This window comes from Lichenostomus cassidix, chromosome 2 (genome assembly GCF_008360975.1).
Source record: "Lichenostomus cassidix isolate B80296 chromosome 2, HeHo_3.0, whole genome shotgun sequence".
Lineage (NCBI taxonomy): Eukaryota > Metazoa > Chordata > Aves > Passeriformes > Meliphagidae > Lichenostomus > Lichenostomus cassidix.
The window spans coordinates 100,647,649-100,666,131 of record NC_139482.1 but is presented as its reverse complement, the minus strand read 5'-3'; positions in this window follow the sequence as shown (position 1 = coordinate 100,666,131).

The following is an 18,483-nucleotide window of genomic DNA, read 5'->3' as shown; positions in this document are numbered from 1 at the left end:
GATATTCATCCCTAAAAGATCTTCTGGTTTAGCTCATGATAGCTTTACATGCCTTTGGTACGGAATCTTTTTGAAATACTTTTGAAAATCCCCATGTATGAACAACTGTAATCATCTGCTCATTGACACCTTCAAAAGACTTTAGTTACAATAAACTTGCAACTAAAAAGAAATCTGAGCTGTTTTTTCCCCTATATCTCATATTTACACTTTGCCCACTGTCTGATTTTATTCTTTTTCATAGTTTCTACAAATTTGCTTGATACAAAAGTCAGATTTGCTGCCCTCAGAACAAATTCTCTAGCTTTTTTAAAGATCGATGCAGCATCTGTTTTTATTTTTAATGGAAAAAAGAAAGGCCTTCAGTATTCTGGCTGCAACTCTCTCACCTTTTTTATTCATTTAAATAAATGTTTAGGATTAAGGATATAAATTATTAATTAATCAGTAATATATACTTCATGACTGGAAAATAGTCTCAAGTAGACACTTTACAAGCAATCATTTCAATAATCTGTCAGTCTGAGGAGACCTTATAGTGCCTTCCAGTACGTGAATGGAACCTACAAGAAAGATGGAGAAGGACTTTTTCCAAGGGCACAGAGGGATAGGTTGAGGGAATAAGGCTTTAAAATGAAAGAGGGAAGGTTTAGATATTAGGAAGAAATCCTTTACTGTGAGAGGGATGAGACACTGGAAAGCCCCAACCCTGGAAGTGTTCAAGGGCAGGCTGGAGGGAGCTTTGATCAACCTGGTCTGGTGGAAGGTGTCCCTGTCCATGGTGGGGGGCTTGAAATTAGATAATCTTTAAGGTCCCTTCCAACCCAAACCCTTCTATGACTCTTCTACTTTGCCTTCTCTTTCTTTTAGATCTCAAATCTTGTATGTGGTAGATAAATACTTTCTCAATAAAGTCTGCATATGAAGATTTTTTTTTCCCTTTAGCAATTTTTTTTCCCCTTTAGCAGTCTTGGATGGAGGGTTGCAAACCTTTCTTTCCACCAGAATCTGAAGCCAAATGCCATTTTTGTCTCACAGAAATTGACAGGAATAAAGTGCAGTACAGTCTTAATGTCAACATACTGGGGAGCCCACGTCTTCATTACTGCATTTACAAAGTCCTGGCAACAAAATTCATTATATAAAGTTTAAAACCAAACATACACTAAAATCTGATCTAAAAGTAAAGGATCTGGTGAGTTACTGATTGAGAAATTAAGAGATGTTTCCAGGATGCTTGTAGGGATGCACAAATTATGTATGGCTACTCTGTAGCGCTTATTCAGAGGAGTGTCTAAGCTTGAAAGCACTAAATGGAAAACTGAGAAACCAGGGAGCAATTTTCCTGCTTGCAAGCCCCCATAAAAATCTCTTACAATCTACATCTGTGAGTTCCCTGACAGAGGAAAAGAGGTGAATAGTGTGTCAGTCTGGAAAAAGAAAGGCTATTTATCTTGGCTGAGCCAATATACACCCATGTATGTCACATGTAGCAATGCCACGCTTTGCAGAAATATTTCAGAGGCTGGCAAGAAAGATCCTCAATTTTACAAGATCTTTTAGTTAACATTGTCCTCACTCTCAAGAATAGAGAGAGAATGAAGACACGGAAGATGAAAGGTGCACCTCTGGTTATAGGACTCACGTAAGCATAAATAAAACCCACTTCCATTTTTATAGAATATTCTACCATCTGACTGATTGGAATAAAAATATCATAGTAGTCCCTGAGATCATCATCTGCAGACTTATGTAACAGCAGAAACTGTTTTTCAGGGAAAATATTAATTGCAGCCTATTATTAGCCATGAAAACATTCTTCAGTGCTATGAGTCATGGTTCTTGTTATCAAGCTAAATGCTGTAAAATGTATTTCCTAAGAGCAATACCCTTAACTCTACGCAACGCAGGATTGTGTTGTATGGTTAAATGCTGGCTTTCCAATGTTTTATTATGAAATAAAATGGGTACATGTGGAAGGACTTCAATGGTATCACATATATTTGGACTTCCAAAGTGGAGTGCTGATGCTGCCATAGCAACAAAATCTCAGGACTGTTTAAATTTGAAACCACTGCAGTTAAACTCCCTGTTGTGATAGAAAACAGCTGTATTGGTGGCCTGTGGCGACCCTGATTTTTGCAAGTACATTAGTTTGCAGTATGGTCAATATTTATGTAATTAGGGGCTGCATTTCTCAAGGATTTTACAGGCAGACTGATGCTTCTGTTGTCCTTCCTCCCATCTGAACAAGAATTTTGTCAACACCAGATTTTCAGAAGATAAAGCTCCATGCACATGTCCTTATTTACATAACTAGATACCAAAGCTGTGACTAAAGTTGGATGTTTCAACTGTAACATTGTCTTGATGTTGCTATTATTTGATTGAAAAGTAAAATCCCTGGACTTGTAAATAACTTGTATATATTATATATATATATATATTTGCATCTTATTTTATGTATTTATGTGTATATATGGTATCCTCAATCACAAACTAGAGGCAGTAAAATAAAACTTTAGCCAGACACATTATTCTGATACTTCTGCTCTTTTCTTTCTGAACTTGGCAGAAGTCTGGTTTAGAAGATTGCCTCCCTGCTTAAAAATTGTGATGTTTGAAAGTTTGTTAATGAAATATTTTAAATTTCTCTCTTTTCTGGCATTAAACTATATAATGCTTCAGATTCTCAGGAGTTTTTCACAATTCTTGAAGCAGTAATTATACTTATCAAATACTGATCTTTTTTCATATGCTCAATTGTTACGTCTATTACAGTTATCTACCCCATGGACAAATAGCATTACAGCAATGTGAAGAGTATATATCAATTTTTAATCCTTTTAATGTGTTGAGTTCAGCTCCTGGGTTACATCTTTTCATTTCTCAACTGTTAGTACTTTCCCAAGTAATTCCATATTTTTTCTATACACAGCCGTTGCTACTCTGAACTTGGCTCTCCCTGCTCTCAGGCTGCTTATGTCACTCTGGTGGAGTAAAGGCTCTATCAAAAGGTAGATTATATTTTAATCTCCCAATTTTCAGGTCTTTTTATGTATGGTAATTGCATTGGGTATCTTCAAACTGAAAAAGAATCAGTTGTTCTGGTGTATTATCCAGCCCCGCTGTAATTTGCAATTGTTCACAGTCAGAAATGGTGTATTATGAAAGAGCTGCTACCTATTAAAATATTTTTGGTGGGAATCCATTAGTGAAAATTTATGTTCCATTAGTGAAATTAGCTATGTAGCCAACATGGCTTTCTACTAAGTGCTGGATGAACACTCCTCTCCCTCCCCACTTTGTAACTGACTCACAAGTCATAGCAGAGCTTCTGACCACTGCTACCCCAGGGAAATAAAATGAGAGTATTTTGGGAGATAGAATCACTGCTACAAAGCAGAAACTTGCCTGTAAAGTGAAATTATCCATATAGCTATAGGAATACAGTTACAGTTATGCTGATACTATTGATATGGTGCAACAGCTTCTGTAGGTAGTTTCTCTCATGATTTGGAATATCTCTTTTCAGCTCAATATATGTCTCTTCAAAAGCACTTTAAGGCAAAATGAAAACAAGTGTAAAAGCACATAAAGGTCCACAAGAGGACTAAAACTGATTTATTCTCAGGGATAAAATTAAACTAATAGAGATTACAAACTTCCTCAGTGGAAAAAATCCTTAAATAGATTTATTAATGTGAAAAAAGTGTGTAAAACACAAACTCACTATCACATAAGCTGTTATACCTCTTGGTACCCCAGGGAATGAGCTAGGCAGACAGCGGGTATGGCATCCACCTGTGCTATCATGACAATCCTGAATATAGGCGTCTCAGAGGAACAATTACTCACTGGCTCACCTTACTGGGGATTTTTGTTTCAGGTCTGGCTCTGAGACTCTGCTGGTGTTCAGGGAGCACTGGCCATCCAGACTGCCACATTTTCCCTGTGAAACACCAAAGGTTCCTCGACCTCAGTGCAATAGCGTGGAAAATGGATTATGACGCTCAATCCTCACTTGCGTTTTTAAAAATAAGCACCTTTTTATCTTGTGACCAGAGGCTAGTACAGGCTGTTCTACTGCTCTCAATAAATTTCCATTGCCTCTAAAAATTAACCAATTTGGGAGCTCCTAATATATCATCATCATCATTACATTTGCCTTTGGTAAATTTACCTAAAATGTCTTTCCAGAGGACTAAATTGCAGCATAGCAGGGGAGATGAGAAATTGCTATTCACAAGCTACTGCCTTGCAAAGGTTAGCTTGTAAAAATGTGTGCTGACTTAGGCAGTGTTCTTCATTGCAATTTTGGGGATGAAGATTTGGTTACATTAAGATTTCTTACATATCATGGGGTGTCCTCACACACATATAAATAAGAGGAGTTGCTGAGCTCTGAAAATAAATCACTTAGCTTTGCTTGGAGATTTTTAGGAAACTCTAAGGGTTGTGAAGGTAGAAAAATTGCTTAAAATACTTCCATTTTTCATACCAAAATCAGTTTTCAATACTTCCACCAAGGCATATTCCAAGGATAGTCAGGACACAACACTGAAGAAATTAGTCAAGTGCCAGTTCTTGGTTGACAGGGTAATTTGGAAAAATCAGATACTTGACATCTATGTAGAGATCTTGTCCTGCAACTGGCTATTCTTCCATGGGCTACACAGGCTTACCCATAATGTTAATAATAAAAAAAATGCTTAATAAAGGATTGTGGTAGCAGGGAACCAGAGTTTCATGAGCCTGGCAAGTAAAAGCAGCACTGGAGTTCACGACTTCACTTGTAAAGTTATGTATCCATTTGTTTACCTACAGAACAAAAGGAAGAAAAGCAAGCTGAGAAGATCTAACACTGAGGTCCTTACTTGGCCAGGTTTTCCAGTTTTCTGACAACACTTTATTTTTCAAAATATTAAAATCAAGTAGAAAAGAATCTTTATAAACTTAAAAATTATTAAGTTGTCCAAAGTTGTACGGATGAATTCAGAGGTTATGGAAGTCACTAGCATGTTACAATGATGAAAGAAATGTCTAGGAGTTACTCTGTGATGTGGGACTTACACATGATGGCAATATGTTCCTATTATTTAGTCTGATACAAAATTTTATTATGAGAAGCTGTGTATCCCTAGAATTTTACATGCAAATCACTGCCTCTTAATTCTTCTTCCCATATGAACCAGAGCATTAACTGGGACACATTTTCAATAGGTGGAGCTCCATATGTGTACATCTGTGTTTACATGTGCAAATCCCAAAGCTGTCCTTGCAGCTGAATGTTTTGGTATCTGTTATTTGCATGGAAATTGTTGTTACTAAGGATAAAAATGTAAGCATGCTTTGTATCAAATTATAGGCCTCAGTTTCCTGGAAAGACTTGTGCACATGAATTATTATAATATGAATAACATATTGCCTGATCTGTTATCTTCTTTAGACTCATAAAATTGGGAGAAATTTACTCCATATCTGGGAAACTAAGACACCCAAACATCATATGCTGGCCCAAAACATTGCTGTGTCATTGCAGTCCCTGAGCCACCAAAGGCATGTTGGATTGTTCAGGTGGCTAAAGTGGAATTGTCCCATAAAATCTCAGACTGTCCTTGTGTTGGCTAAGCAGTGTGAAGAATGTTCTTCCCAAAGAACTGCTGTAAATTATCTTCCTGGTCACAAGGCAACAAAAGCAAACGAACTTGCTTTGCAAACAGGCATGTATTTGAGGCACAGCACTTCCTTAAGCAGACAAATTTATGTAAGAGCTTACACTTTGCTCTACACTCTTCTTGAGCATAAAATCTCATGTCAGAGCTTTGCAGGGTCAGAGCAACATGCACACATTTTTCTTTAAAGTTATGAATTTGGTCATAACAGTCTGTGACATTCTTAGCTCTTTCCTAGAGCTCTAATTTCCAAGGGCTTTTTTTGTATTCACTTCCTTTACACAATATTTCAGCTGTTGTGGATTGTATAAAAAGTGATCTCATTCCACTGGATATAGGATAAGCAAAAGGAGGCTAATTTCAATGGCTACATTTAACCTGTGTGAATAGCACTTAATTTTTCTGTAGTTGTTTTGGGATTTTTTTTCACACTTCCATTAAAGGAACCATTTTAAATAATGCAAATTATTCTGACAAAGGGAACCACAGGATCAAGCACAGAGTGTCTGGTATCTGTTCCACTTTATCTTGCATGATGACATCAGAGGATAATTTTATAAACAAAGATTTTCCAGGATGTATTCCAGATTTGCAAAGAACAACATTATCCCCTCAGCCTCCATCCTTCCTCTGTGTCATATGTTCTGTAGCTTGGGAGTACTGTACATTGTCTACTGCAAGCATGTGTTTTGCATGTTAGGACATGATCTAAAATCTATGTAAGTGGATTTTTGCATTGTGACAATTCTCACCTTTTACCAGTCTTTCCTACGTGCAGAGGAATGGACAGAAAGAACGGGAGTCCTACTCCAAACTTCACTTCAAGTGGCAGAGAACAGAGCCATCTGTTGATAGGGGGGAAGAGTAATGTCTCCCTTCTGACATTCACAATGCTTTGGGAGTTTATGTGTCATCTTCTGAACACCAGCATTGTTCACAAGTTTTTATTTTGGTAAGTGCCATGCTTCACTGATACATCCTTGAGAAGGAAAAGACCTAGACCCCAGAGCTCCCAAGTGTGATCTAGAAAGGCTGTTCAGGACTTTTTTCCAAATGTTAGGTAATGACTAAGGCCCTCCTTGGTATTTAATTTAGTAGTACCTCATGAAAATGTAGAGGTATGTAATAAATTGCATAATACACAACAGAACTGTCTGCTTCAACATACTTTATTTATTAAAAATATACAAAGAAAATCTCTTACACATGCCTGGAGACTTTATGCTACCATGGCTAAAGTAGAAATACTTTATTACCAATAGTTTTAAAAGGCTGTATACAAAGCCCTGGTGAACCCAAAACCAGAAATCACTGGAGAAAATCACAGATGCAAAACTGAATCTTTGCACAGTACTAGCTACCAGACACTCTACTAGATATATGTCATGTGAAAATAAGTAATCCTCAGTTGCTTAACTAACAAAAAAAAAAAAAAGAAAAAACGGAAGAAATGCTCTCCCAACGCAGCATGCTTTGATCCTGCAGGTATCTCTATATTCCCAGCTCCATCCCCGGATGAAGCAGCCGGAGCAGCCGCCAGCCCCCACTGGGTGGCACTCACTAACCAGGCGTGGAGCGAGCGCTGTGTCCGTGCCCCGCTCCGTGTCCTCCCGAAGGCTACGGGGTGCTGCCGGCAGAGCTGCCCCACTCCTCGCAATATTCTGAACCACAGCTGGATGTTTCCATCAGCTTGGCCTTCACAATTGGTAAGTGCGGCACTGTAGTTCTTCTGGTGCAATTGAATTGAAGGAGGGAGACAGCAGCCGCGACAGAACAAGGCACTGCCCCGGACAGCAATCAGCACTTTGCTCATGACTGTCCAGCTCTCATATCAAAGCCTGACCTTTACTTCATTCTTTTGTTTCGTGATAACAAGTCAGACTAAACTGACCTGCCAAACCTTTGCAAAGAAGCTCTAATGCAGTTGTTGACCAAACCTAGTTTAAAATAAAGTTCTCGCTGTAAAAAAATGAAGAAAGGCAAACCTTGTATCTGTTAGCATGTAATAATGCAGCCTCACAAATGCCAGCCTTTCAAGCCTATATGCATTCTTCAGGACTCAAACCTAGTCTTTCAACAAACAGTAACCTTAAAAAAAAAACTCTTTCTTTAAAAGTTTCTCGCTTTTTTGTGAACTTGTTTGAAGTGAACAGAGAATCTGCAAAAACCCTCACTGGGACTTAGTGCTTATAATTTTGCCTGCTAAAACAAGGTGTCAGCATAGGCCTTTTTTCCACTTGTATGCTGAAAAACATAGTATGTGAACATGGAATTGGCTGCAGGAGGTCACACTGAAGACCCATCTAGTCCTGCAGTACAACCCATTTTAATGCAGCAACCAAACACTGATGGCAAATTTTTGCAGTTCCTAGCAGCATGGAGCTCAGGCACTCACACAGAGGTGATGTTTGTGCTTAGAAGCCTTTGATGGGTTTTTGTTTATTTGGTGAGGATAAAAATAATGAATTTGTTTTATTTCCATTTTCTCATAATGCAGACAATTTGCCTTTGGACATGCTGCATGGAAATATGTTCCACATTTAAGAGCACATTGCTTGAGAAGGAGTTATTTCTGTTTGTTTTGAGCAAAAGAAGCATTCCTGGATGTAAGTATGACACTGCAGTGTTACACACAAGGGGAGAAGTTTGACAGTTTTAAATCAGATGGGAGAGCTACCTAACCAAGCAGACTTACACATGCTATTTTCATCATGTATGATAAAAGGAGTCACAATTATTTTTATATCTTCTCAGAAGTCAGGTGATTTCAGCATCTATAAAGCTCAGCTACAAAGGCTATGACCTTCAGAACCAAACTAGCATAATGTTTATCCAGGCATAAAGATGCTGTGAGGATAAATCTCATTATTTCAGGCCTTTCCAGACTGAGGGAGAAGTGTTATATTCATAATGACATGTGGGAAGTACAGTGATACAAAGCACTGAGGTGAGAATCTGTGCCATGCTTGAGTCATCTTACAAGATCTTTAAATGCGCAGATAGTTTTGCACCTACCCAGTTCTGAGGGTGTCTGTGCCTGAGGAGCTCTGCCTGTTAACTTAGGCTGTTTAAATCTCTCTGAGGCACTCACAGGGTCACAACACTGCCTTGTATCATCCCCTCCTTCTAAAACTTTTTCTATGATACAAATACATGTTGTATATTTAAAGTCAGCAAAAGGTTCAGTCTCTTTAAACTGACTCTAGACTAAATCCATCAAGAAGCTCTGTGGTTCCTCCTTTTGACAGCTTAGATCTGAGTGTTTTTCTTCCTCTAAAAGTCAGGCCAGGGAAATTATGAGTAAACCTGCTCTCTTAAAAGGATGGGGAAATAACTTTTCTTTGGAAAACAGTTTAAGACTGGTGGTTGAAGGTTTTTTTAATAGAAAATACAATTAAAATCTAATGATAAAGGTCTGGATGTTTCCTACATTTATTCATAAGTGTCATTTTTAACAAGTGAAAAATGGGTCTTGGCACTTTCCCATCCTAAGGTCAGCCAGAAAGCTAGGTGCAGACCTAGACTTTAAAATTAATTTTGAATAAATCTGTAAACAAAACTAACTGGACCAAATTCCTTCCAGCTGAACCTATGTGAATTCTGTCGAATTATGTCAATAAGGAAAAGAATTGACCTATCTTGTTTGTAAAATGTTGCGCAAATACAACAAATACATTAAGTAAACAGTTCCAGAAAGAGTGCAGCATCATCATCCAAAATATGTTCTAGGAAACATAAGGGTAGATAGCGAGCTGGAGATTTGCATCATGGAAAAAAAGCTAAATAAGGATTGAAATATGTTCTAACATATTTAGCCTTGCTGCTCTTATTTTTTTCTCTATTTATGACAGAAGAAAAATCTACTTGCCAATCAAACACAATCAAATTCACCTCTGGTTTAACTTAGCTAGATTTAAGACCAAGACTGACTCAGTATTTTGATTGCCAGAGGATGACAGACAGTGGGCATGGGTAAAGCGCAGAGTACAATTCTATCCACATACACTGAATATCCAAAACCAGCAAGAATACTTGGTGTTCAATGCATGGATTGAAAACCCTCCAGTATCTACTTGCACAGGAGACCTGGTCTACTGGACTTACAGATATCCTGTTCCTGTCCTCAGTTCCTGTGTGGTGTTACATCCCCCAGCAGGAGCTTCTTTTCAAGTCCTGAAAAGCCTGGTAAACTGGTGTGGGCACCAGAATCTGCTTTTTGCCCACTTTGCAGCTAAGCCCCAGGGACCAGTGTAATGGAAGAGTTCTGAGAGAATGAGCCAGTCAATAATTCAAGAAACCATCTATTTATGCTCAGCTTTTAGGCAAACCTCCTGTTAGCAAACAAAAATAAAGCAATGTTTAAACATACAGACCTAAACATGAATCCTTAGATCTACATACTGTGACACTGCTGCTGCTTTGTGGTTTCTGACAGCTGCATCATTTGACAATTCCACCACTGCCTCCAAGGCAGTGGTGGCTGAGTTTGGCAACTCTCCAACTTCTCCATGGGAAGCCAGAACTAATGGGGGCATATTCTCCCTTCCCTAAACTCCTCTGTGTATCACTGGTGTTTACACATAGCTTTCCTGTGGACCAAGACCAGTCTGGTCCAAAGGTTTGCTTCCCCTTTCCCTAGGTCAGAGCCAGTCTGCTCTGTCCGCCAGACAGATTTTACACCCTTCTGTGTGCAGGTCCAGTCCAGCCTCTCCAGGTGGGTGTTTTGCAGACTGCATGTTGACCATCTGATTCAGGTCTTTGCAGTCTGGGTATGATTATCTCAACTCTACTATTTTTGTGTAACTATGCCAAGCAAACAGGTATTACACAATATTTCACTTCCTAAGTCAAACAGTCTTGTGATATGTCTGGGTACAAGGCAAACAGGATGCCTCACATTTCTGCTTTAACTCAAGCAGACTAGTGGTATATTTGGGTACAATGCAACATATATTTCTCAAAAATGTCTTCTCACTGCAAAGCTATCCCTCCTGAGTCTTGCTCCCTGACATTCTGGAGGGTAAACTAGGTGATCCTTCAATGGAGTACAGCATGACTTTCCTTTTTTTGTCAAATCACCTTTTACTCAGCAGGGCACTAGTCACTGACTCATCTGAGAACAGCCTCTACTCCTCCTCTACCTGAGTCACTGTAAGCTGCCTTCTCCTATCAGACAACAGATAAATGTGTATGTAAATGTTGGGTTTTCTAAAAAAAAAAAAAAGGAATAGGTCATTCATGTGCTTAAATGTTAATATGATGATTGTACACTTCTCTGACTTACAACTTGGTAGCAGTAATGATTACTTGTTTAATGAGGGCTAGATATAAATACTAGAGGGAATTTATAATCTCCTGCTCTTCAACTGTGAATCACAGCAGATGGTTTCAGTCTATGCAGATTAAGAGCAAAGTAACACATTTTGTATTTCCATAATAAATAAGAATAACTTAACACCAATTACAGTTAGATTGTGCAAAATAGGAAAGACAGCAGTCCAAGCACTGAACATCTAGTGATTTGAGCAGATTTTGAGATAATAAATATTACATTTGGCAGTTTAGAATCATCCACACCACAAATGGATGAGAAACTGTGAGAGAGAAGAATGAATCTGCCAAAACTGGGATTTGGTTCTCCTTTCCTGTACATCACTCTTCCACTCAAGTCTTTACAGTAATTTACAATATAGCTTTTTTATGTTAGAACTAGTTTGGTCACTGGAACAGTTCCTCTGAGTAAAGCCTGTCTTACATCCTATGTTGTCTCCAGGAGGTTAAATGAAAACATTAAACAGGAGAGCACAGATGGGGAAGTGCAAGAAAACAACACATCAGTACCCATCAGTGTGTCTGGTATCAGTTCCAGTAGTCTTAAGTGTTGTCATCAGAGAAAAGAAGAACTTTAACAAGGAATTTAAAGGTTGTATTAGATATTCATACACATAGAAAATTTCTCCCTAGTGAGGAGCACAGGGGAAACATGAAACAATTGGGCAATGCATGTTGTAAGAGGAGATTTTCCACAGAATCCACGTCCACCAGACCTGCACAAGGGCCTGCCCCGGAGTTCCCATGCATGTGGTTTTTGTTCATGGCTCACCATTCTGCAGCCCAGGTGGCTCAACTGACGCCAAACATGAGCTGGCGATTCCAAGCCACATGATCTCTTGTCACTGTACAAGGACAGTGTCCAAGATGGAGAAAGAGCATTCTCTGTATGACAGCACCTGCAGTGCAGACAGGCATTTCTGTTGATGAGTTAGTGCCAAGGTAGGTCCTTGTTTGCCTTTGGGGAGTGATTGACAGTCAGCAAGTGTAGTGCAGATTGGATCATGGATTTTGTCAGGCAGGGTCCAGGATGCAAAATGATTCCTAGTGTCTTTGCTGGTCCCATAGCTCATGATGTCATCCAGTTTCTGACACAAAATAGCTGTTGTACAATTGGATCAAAATAATTACAGCAGTTAAACAGAAGAAAATGTTACAAATGCAGTTTGCCTTGAAAGCAGAAACAATCTTTTGGAGAATAAAGGAAAGTCAGAACTTTGCTGTATTTTGTAGCCAAATCTGGGGAAACAGTGTTTGCAGCAATATTCAGAGTGGCTGTGAATGGGGAAAGATTGAAATCACTAGGGCGTTTGCTCAGGAGAGAGAAAAGAATGTGACAGTGACAGAAATAAATAATAGACTTAGATGACAGCAAAGTACAAGGCCAGAAGATGAATTAAAGTGGGGGTTTTCTTGATGAAACCCCAGATAGGAATTGTATGCTGAGAGATGTAAAGAGAAAGGATGATAAGGCAATAAACAGGAAAGGCAGGTGAGTTCAAGGCCACTATTTTAAGATGGGAGGGGTTAAATCATGCCTGGATCTGTGAAGAAGACAACCCAAAGAAGAGTGACTAGAAGGCTGACGATGAGTAAAGATCGTTTGATGAGTGGGCAACAGAAACTAAAAGAGAGGATGAAATTAAGTTCTTAGGAACATGGTCAGAAGAGGAGGACAAATGGGAAATTTGAAATCTCACCCTCTACTGTGGCAGGAATAGCAAGCTGCAGATGGGTAAGGGCATATTGGTTTTGGGTCTGGAACATGCCTCCTCTGTCTCCTCTCATGCTCTGCAGTGTGAGCATGAATCCCTGTGTCAGCTTTCATGAGGAAAGAAGGACCCAGGCTCTGGCAGTCACACTGCTGGCACCAGGCCTTGGTGCTGGGTCCCAGAAAGGTGTGAGTGTGCAGGGCACACAGCTGCTGGAGGTTCTCCTGTTGTAAGCAGAACCTGTGCACCAGGATGCTCCTGTCAACTTGGCAGCAATTCGTTTCACCACAGGTATCAGAAGTGGAACTACTGGATTCTAACAATCCACTAAGGTATCAAATTAGCATGACTGTTCCCAACACACTTAATTACTCTCAAGGCTTTGGATAAGACAAACATAATTCCTGTGCTTGTAATTATTATCCATAGAGATGTGAAGGTAGCTCTAAGTAGGAATGCATGTTTTGGTTTACATCAGGAAAAACAGATTCCTTCCTTGAGGATCCACTTTGACGCAAGGGAAAGGCTGATCTGACCTGGTGATAGCAAGAGTTATGCCAACAGAATCATTAAGTCCTGCAAGGACCATCCAAGGTGAACAGATCAAAGATTAAAGAACAAATGAAAAACAGCTTCTGGTCATCTAGGATGGTGTATATGTAATGCTCAGGAGAAAAAGAAAAAGTTACTGAAATGCAGTATAATTATTATAACAGACAGAATAGCAGATAAGGATGGCAGAAACTTACTGTGCCCTAGGATACCTGACAGAACGAGCAGCATTTGTTTTTAGACAAGATACTAATGCATTAGAAAGTCAATGCCTTAAAAGTCTTACTAGGCGAAGTAAAAACAGCCCTTTAAACTGCATAATAATAACTGCATAATAATAATTTGACCAGAAGTCAAATTAATTCCTGATAGAATTTTGCTGCCTCTAGGGACAAAATGAAGATGTTGTCTCCTTTCATGCACACATTCATTGTGTTGCACTTTTTTTGTTACTATTTTTTGTAACCTCAACCCCAAGAGGTGTAATGCATTTTAATTTCTCGTTAAGTAGGTCACTGGTTTTCCTTTTCTGCACTGCCCTCTTTCAAAACCAACTTGTAGTCTAAATCTTTATTTATTCTCTTTAAAATGGATGGAAATAAAGCTCTGCAGAAATTTCAAATCTATTTTGGCAATGCTACTGTATTCCACTTTAACCTCACACACTCAATACCCACCCGGCTGTTCTCAAGTTCTTGCCTTTCCATCTGCTAGTCCTTCACAGAGAAGGATTTGGGGAAGAAGGCATCCCAGAAAGATTAATCTGCACTCTGCAGAAGAGATGAAACTTGTTCTTAAAGACCATGACAAAGCAATGCAACTTGTTACTAAAGCTGTCACCATTCTGGTCATGCAGGATCTTTGTAAAAAGACAGTGTGTTACTGACCATCAGGAGCTTAAAAGAAAACAGCCTAAAACTCCACCCAATTATGGTCTTCCTGTATTTGTCTCCACTGAAAATTTCAGTTACCTCTCCTCCCACCTCCAGAAAGACTTTCAGTACTTGGTGATACAATAACTCACAGAACGTGAAAACAATAATTTACCCAGCATGAGGTGGGGAGAGAACTCAGCGAGGGATTGACAAGAATTACAGTACAGGCAGGCAATAGCTGTGTGCTGGGGGTAGTAATCTCTGATTGCTGCCTGAAAGGTGGAGAGAGAGAGTGCCTCGGTAAATTTTGAGCGTGGGATGCTACAGGCTGTAACATCACTAGTTGCATTAGGTCAGCACCCTAAAGCCCAGATTACAAATCAAGGGCCATGCCACAGGGACTATTGTGTTACTTGGAGCTTGTGAAAGCAACATTCAGACTCCAATCTCTGCCAACACAAGATGTGAGGTTCACAGGCACTGTGGGAGGAAGATATAAATAATAAATGAGCTAAATAATGACGGCTAGCTGTACCTAATTATAGTTCTAGATGCCCTTTTGAATAAAGAAAGTTCAAAGCTGCTGCAAAAAGAGGCTGATTCCTTTTCTGAATGGTGTTTGAAATTCACAAATTGTTAGCATGAGAAAGTGAGGAGACGCCAATGGAAGTCACACCAGCCTGTCACAGTCTAGTTGAAGAGGGGAAGCAGTGTCTCTAACAGCAATTTATTTACACATCAAAACATCCTTCAGCTTAAATTAATATTTAGCCTGAATACAGAAGCAATGTAAGAATTAAAATTAAATTGTGTAAATTATTTGGAAGATGTTCTTCCTTACAGCTTTTGCTACCTGACTTGGGAGACTCATTTAGGAAAGTAGCTCTTCAGGCTCTGTACATAGGGAGTGCAAGGGTCAGTTAGCTTCAGAAGGAGTGCATGATCCTAACCTGGGCATTTAAGTGTCTAATGCCAAGTGTATGAAAGTATTTACCTCCTCATCCCTCTCTATTCACTGAGAATAATTTTCTCCTATGATGCAAATCAGACATTACGAATGCCTGATCACCATGAACTGAATTTCTCTCAGATTAGGAGAAAAACATGGCCCATGGAATAGGAAGCCAGGTTGGTAGATTTGTATTCTTTTCCACCTCTTGGTGATTTCCTGTGGTTAATTGGGGTACACATTTTCCTCACATTTTTCTATCATCTGTAAAATAAACTAAATAATTCCTAATCACATTCTAAAAGAAATCTTAATCTTTGGGTAAAAAAGTCTTAATTATATACTAAATATGATTATTTCATTCCCAGCACAATTACCTATCTGTATGGGCACATTTAAGTTATCATTACATATTTCTAAATAATCTGAGTAGTATCTTAAATTAGGATTCTTTTTAAACTTTAAGTGTATTTACAGTTTCATACATAACATGAAATGTACTTCCACATAAAACAGAAATTTAAATTGCTACAGCATATTGAAACAACTGCATTTGTAGAAAGTCCAAACACAATCAAGTGAACAAAAGTGTACAATACCTTTGGGCAAATAGTAAATAAAAGTGTGGGTTGTTTTTATTCTATGTTCCATGTACCTTCTCATTTTCTTTTCAGTCTCTGTCCTCTTGCAGTTATTTCTCTGAAGACAAATGTTGTGAGGAAGTGGTTCCATGTACAATCTCTACACTACCCATACAGTCATCTTTTGTTGGAAGAGTTCCTTCTGTGATACCAATAAATATCCATTCTAATTTTTACAGTTCTCCAAGTGGGGGTGTTAAACAAGCAGGCACTTCATTGCCTGCTTTGTCTCTGCTTACAGAAAGGGGTTTCATGTTCTATTTTACACTAGTTTTGCTCTTATTACATATCATTTTTTGATAAATTAAATCTAATCTATCAAAAGGATAACAACAGTTTTTCATCTGAAACACTCCTGGGTATAGAGGTCAGTTTTCTGTACAGTGTTGCAACATGAAGATTGCAACTGAGAATATTTTGTTTTCCAATGTTTTAAGGTTTTAATTAATTAATATGATCTCTTGTGTTTGTCCTCTGTGTTTTCACACTTCTTGAAATTGAAGTGTGTTAAATACACTGTACTGTTTAAATACAAACATACTATTGTATAAAATAAAAAAAAATATTAAGACCCACCAGAGAGATCTAATAGCCTTTAATTTTTCTCTTTTACATAGTTGACAGCAGAGCTGATTGAAGGTGTTTTAATGGGATTAAAAACCTGTGATACCATTTTATAGTTTTTAGGTTCTCCCCAGATGACTTGCTTTCAAAAGAATCTCATCAAATGGCTTGCCAACATTCACAGTCCCCACGCTGCAAATTGCTTACTATTTATATTAATGTTAGAGTATGTGTTTGAGGATGCCCCATCCCTGGAGGTGTTCCTGGCCTAGTGAAAGGCGTGCCTGCTCATTGAAGGGGGGTTAGAATAAGATGATCTTTAAGGTCCCTTCTAACCCAGTCTATGCTATGAACCTATGATTCTAAAATAATAAAAATCTAATGTTTTCAAGTATGATTGGTTAATATTATTTGTACTGCCATGGCTGGAAGTACTACTTTTGAATGTCAGGAAATATACAGCAAATATAGGATTAAATATTAATGAAAGCTGATTTGCTTATTTTTGTATTTCAAAATTGAGAGTACTGCAACAATCATTAAATATCCCTAGTATTATTTCCATTTAAATCAAAAGCCTGAAAGCCATTATTTGGTATAATGCATACTAATAAAGAAATCCAATGGCACAGGAAATAATTATTTGATTGCAAGAATAATTGTCTAGCCTACACTTGCAGAAAATAATAGAATTCCCTATAGATCCCTTACTTGCCTGTGGAACTGGAGCTTATGTGGCTCCTGGGGACAGGGTGCAAGGTTTCAGAAATAGGTGGTTTGGCAATTTCTCACCTGTCTTTGCACACCTTCCCCACACAAGTGTATCACCCGCTGCATTTTCAGACACTCGTCAAAAGAGTAAACACGGGGAGCCTTTTTTTTCCTTACTGAAGCTTCCCTGTCTGATGGGTCACACTAGAAAAAGAGCTGTCTGAAATCGCTGGGGTGCATAAAAGACCTCTTAGGTATCACTGGTGGGTTGAGCAGCTGAATGCACACATTTTATGGTGCTACACCAGGCCCTGCGTGGGCAGGGCTTTGGCACTCCTGTGCATGGAGTAGGCAGCAGCCAAAAAATCAATGGGCCACCCTGCAGATCACTGCAGGTACTGGACTTCCATCAAAGGCCACACTGTTTTCTCAGTATTGTCATCACATAAATAGACTGATTTCAAATTACAAAATTATTCCAATTTTTTTTCCTTCTCTAGTAACACATTTATGAAATGCAACTGAAAAACTTATATTGGGCTAACATGTAATTAATAAATTACAGTGATTACACATTTTATGGTCTAAAAATGAATGTTTATTAATTTATCTGCACAGGAGCAGTCCCTGAATCTAATCATACATGGCCCCTGCTATTCTTAGATTGTATGCCTAGGGCAGATTCTCATCAGGATGTAAAAATTTAGCTTAGCAACAGAATTTGTAATCTGTGCTTGAACATTGCTGCACCGTTATACTTGCTCTTCTTTAGGCAGTCTTTTAAGTGCTTTAAGAATTCACCTCAAGGAAGCATACAAGTAGAGAAATGAGGTTTATAAGCAAGTAAACAGTTAGTGAAAACAAATCAATGAAAATATAAAATACTGGCAGCAGCACTTAAATTACAAATGCCGATAGTGTCTCTCAGCATTGAGGAAATTTAGAACAAGGAGCAGGAAGACAACCCCTGACTACAGTGAAGCCCAAAGTTAAGGGCAGTAATCTAATCAGAGCTACTACATCCTGCCTGATCCTCAGTACAAATGCAATGTATTCTGTTAAAAGGACATTAATTACAGTAACACTTGCCAAATATATATGTGCACATATATACGTATCCCTGTATGTACATATGCAATTATCTGAAAGAGTAAGAAGTATCCTAAAATATCCTGAAGTATCCTAATACGTGCATTGCTTGGTTTTTGGGTTTTTTCTAGAGCTATCTGGCACTTGTCTCATCATACACACAGGTTTCTTTGGAGGAGCCCTCCAGGTGCACTTACATAGGCATGGCCACTGTAGTTCTCTCCAACCCAGCCTTTTGTCCCAACAAGTGCCCTCATGGATCATTTAAACAGTAGAAATTCGTAACATAATCATGAAAACTTTTAAATGAAATTCAGTTTGCTGTAGTGTAGTTAATTCCGCCTTTTTGAATGTTTATATGGAATAAAAAAGGGTCTCTCAACA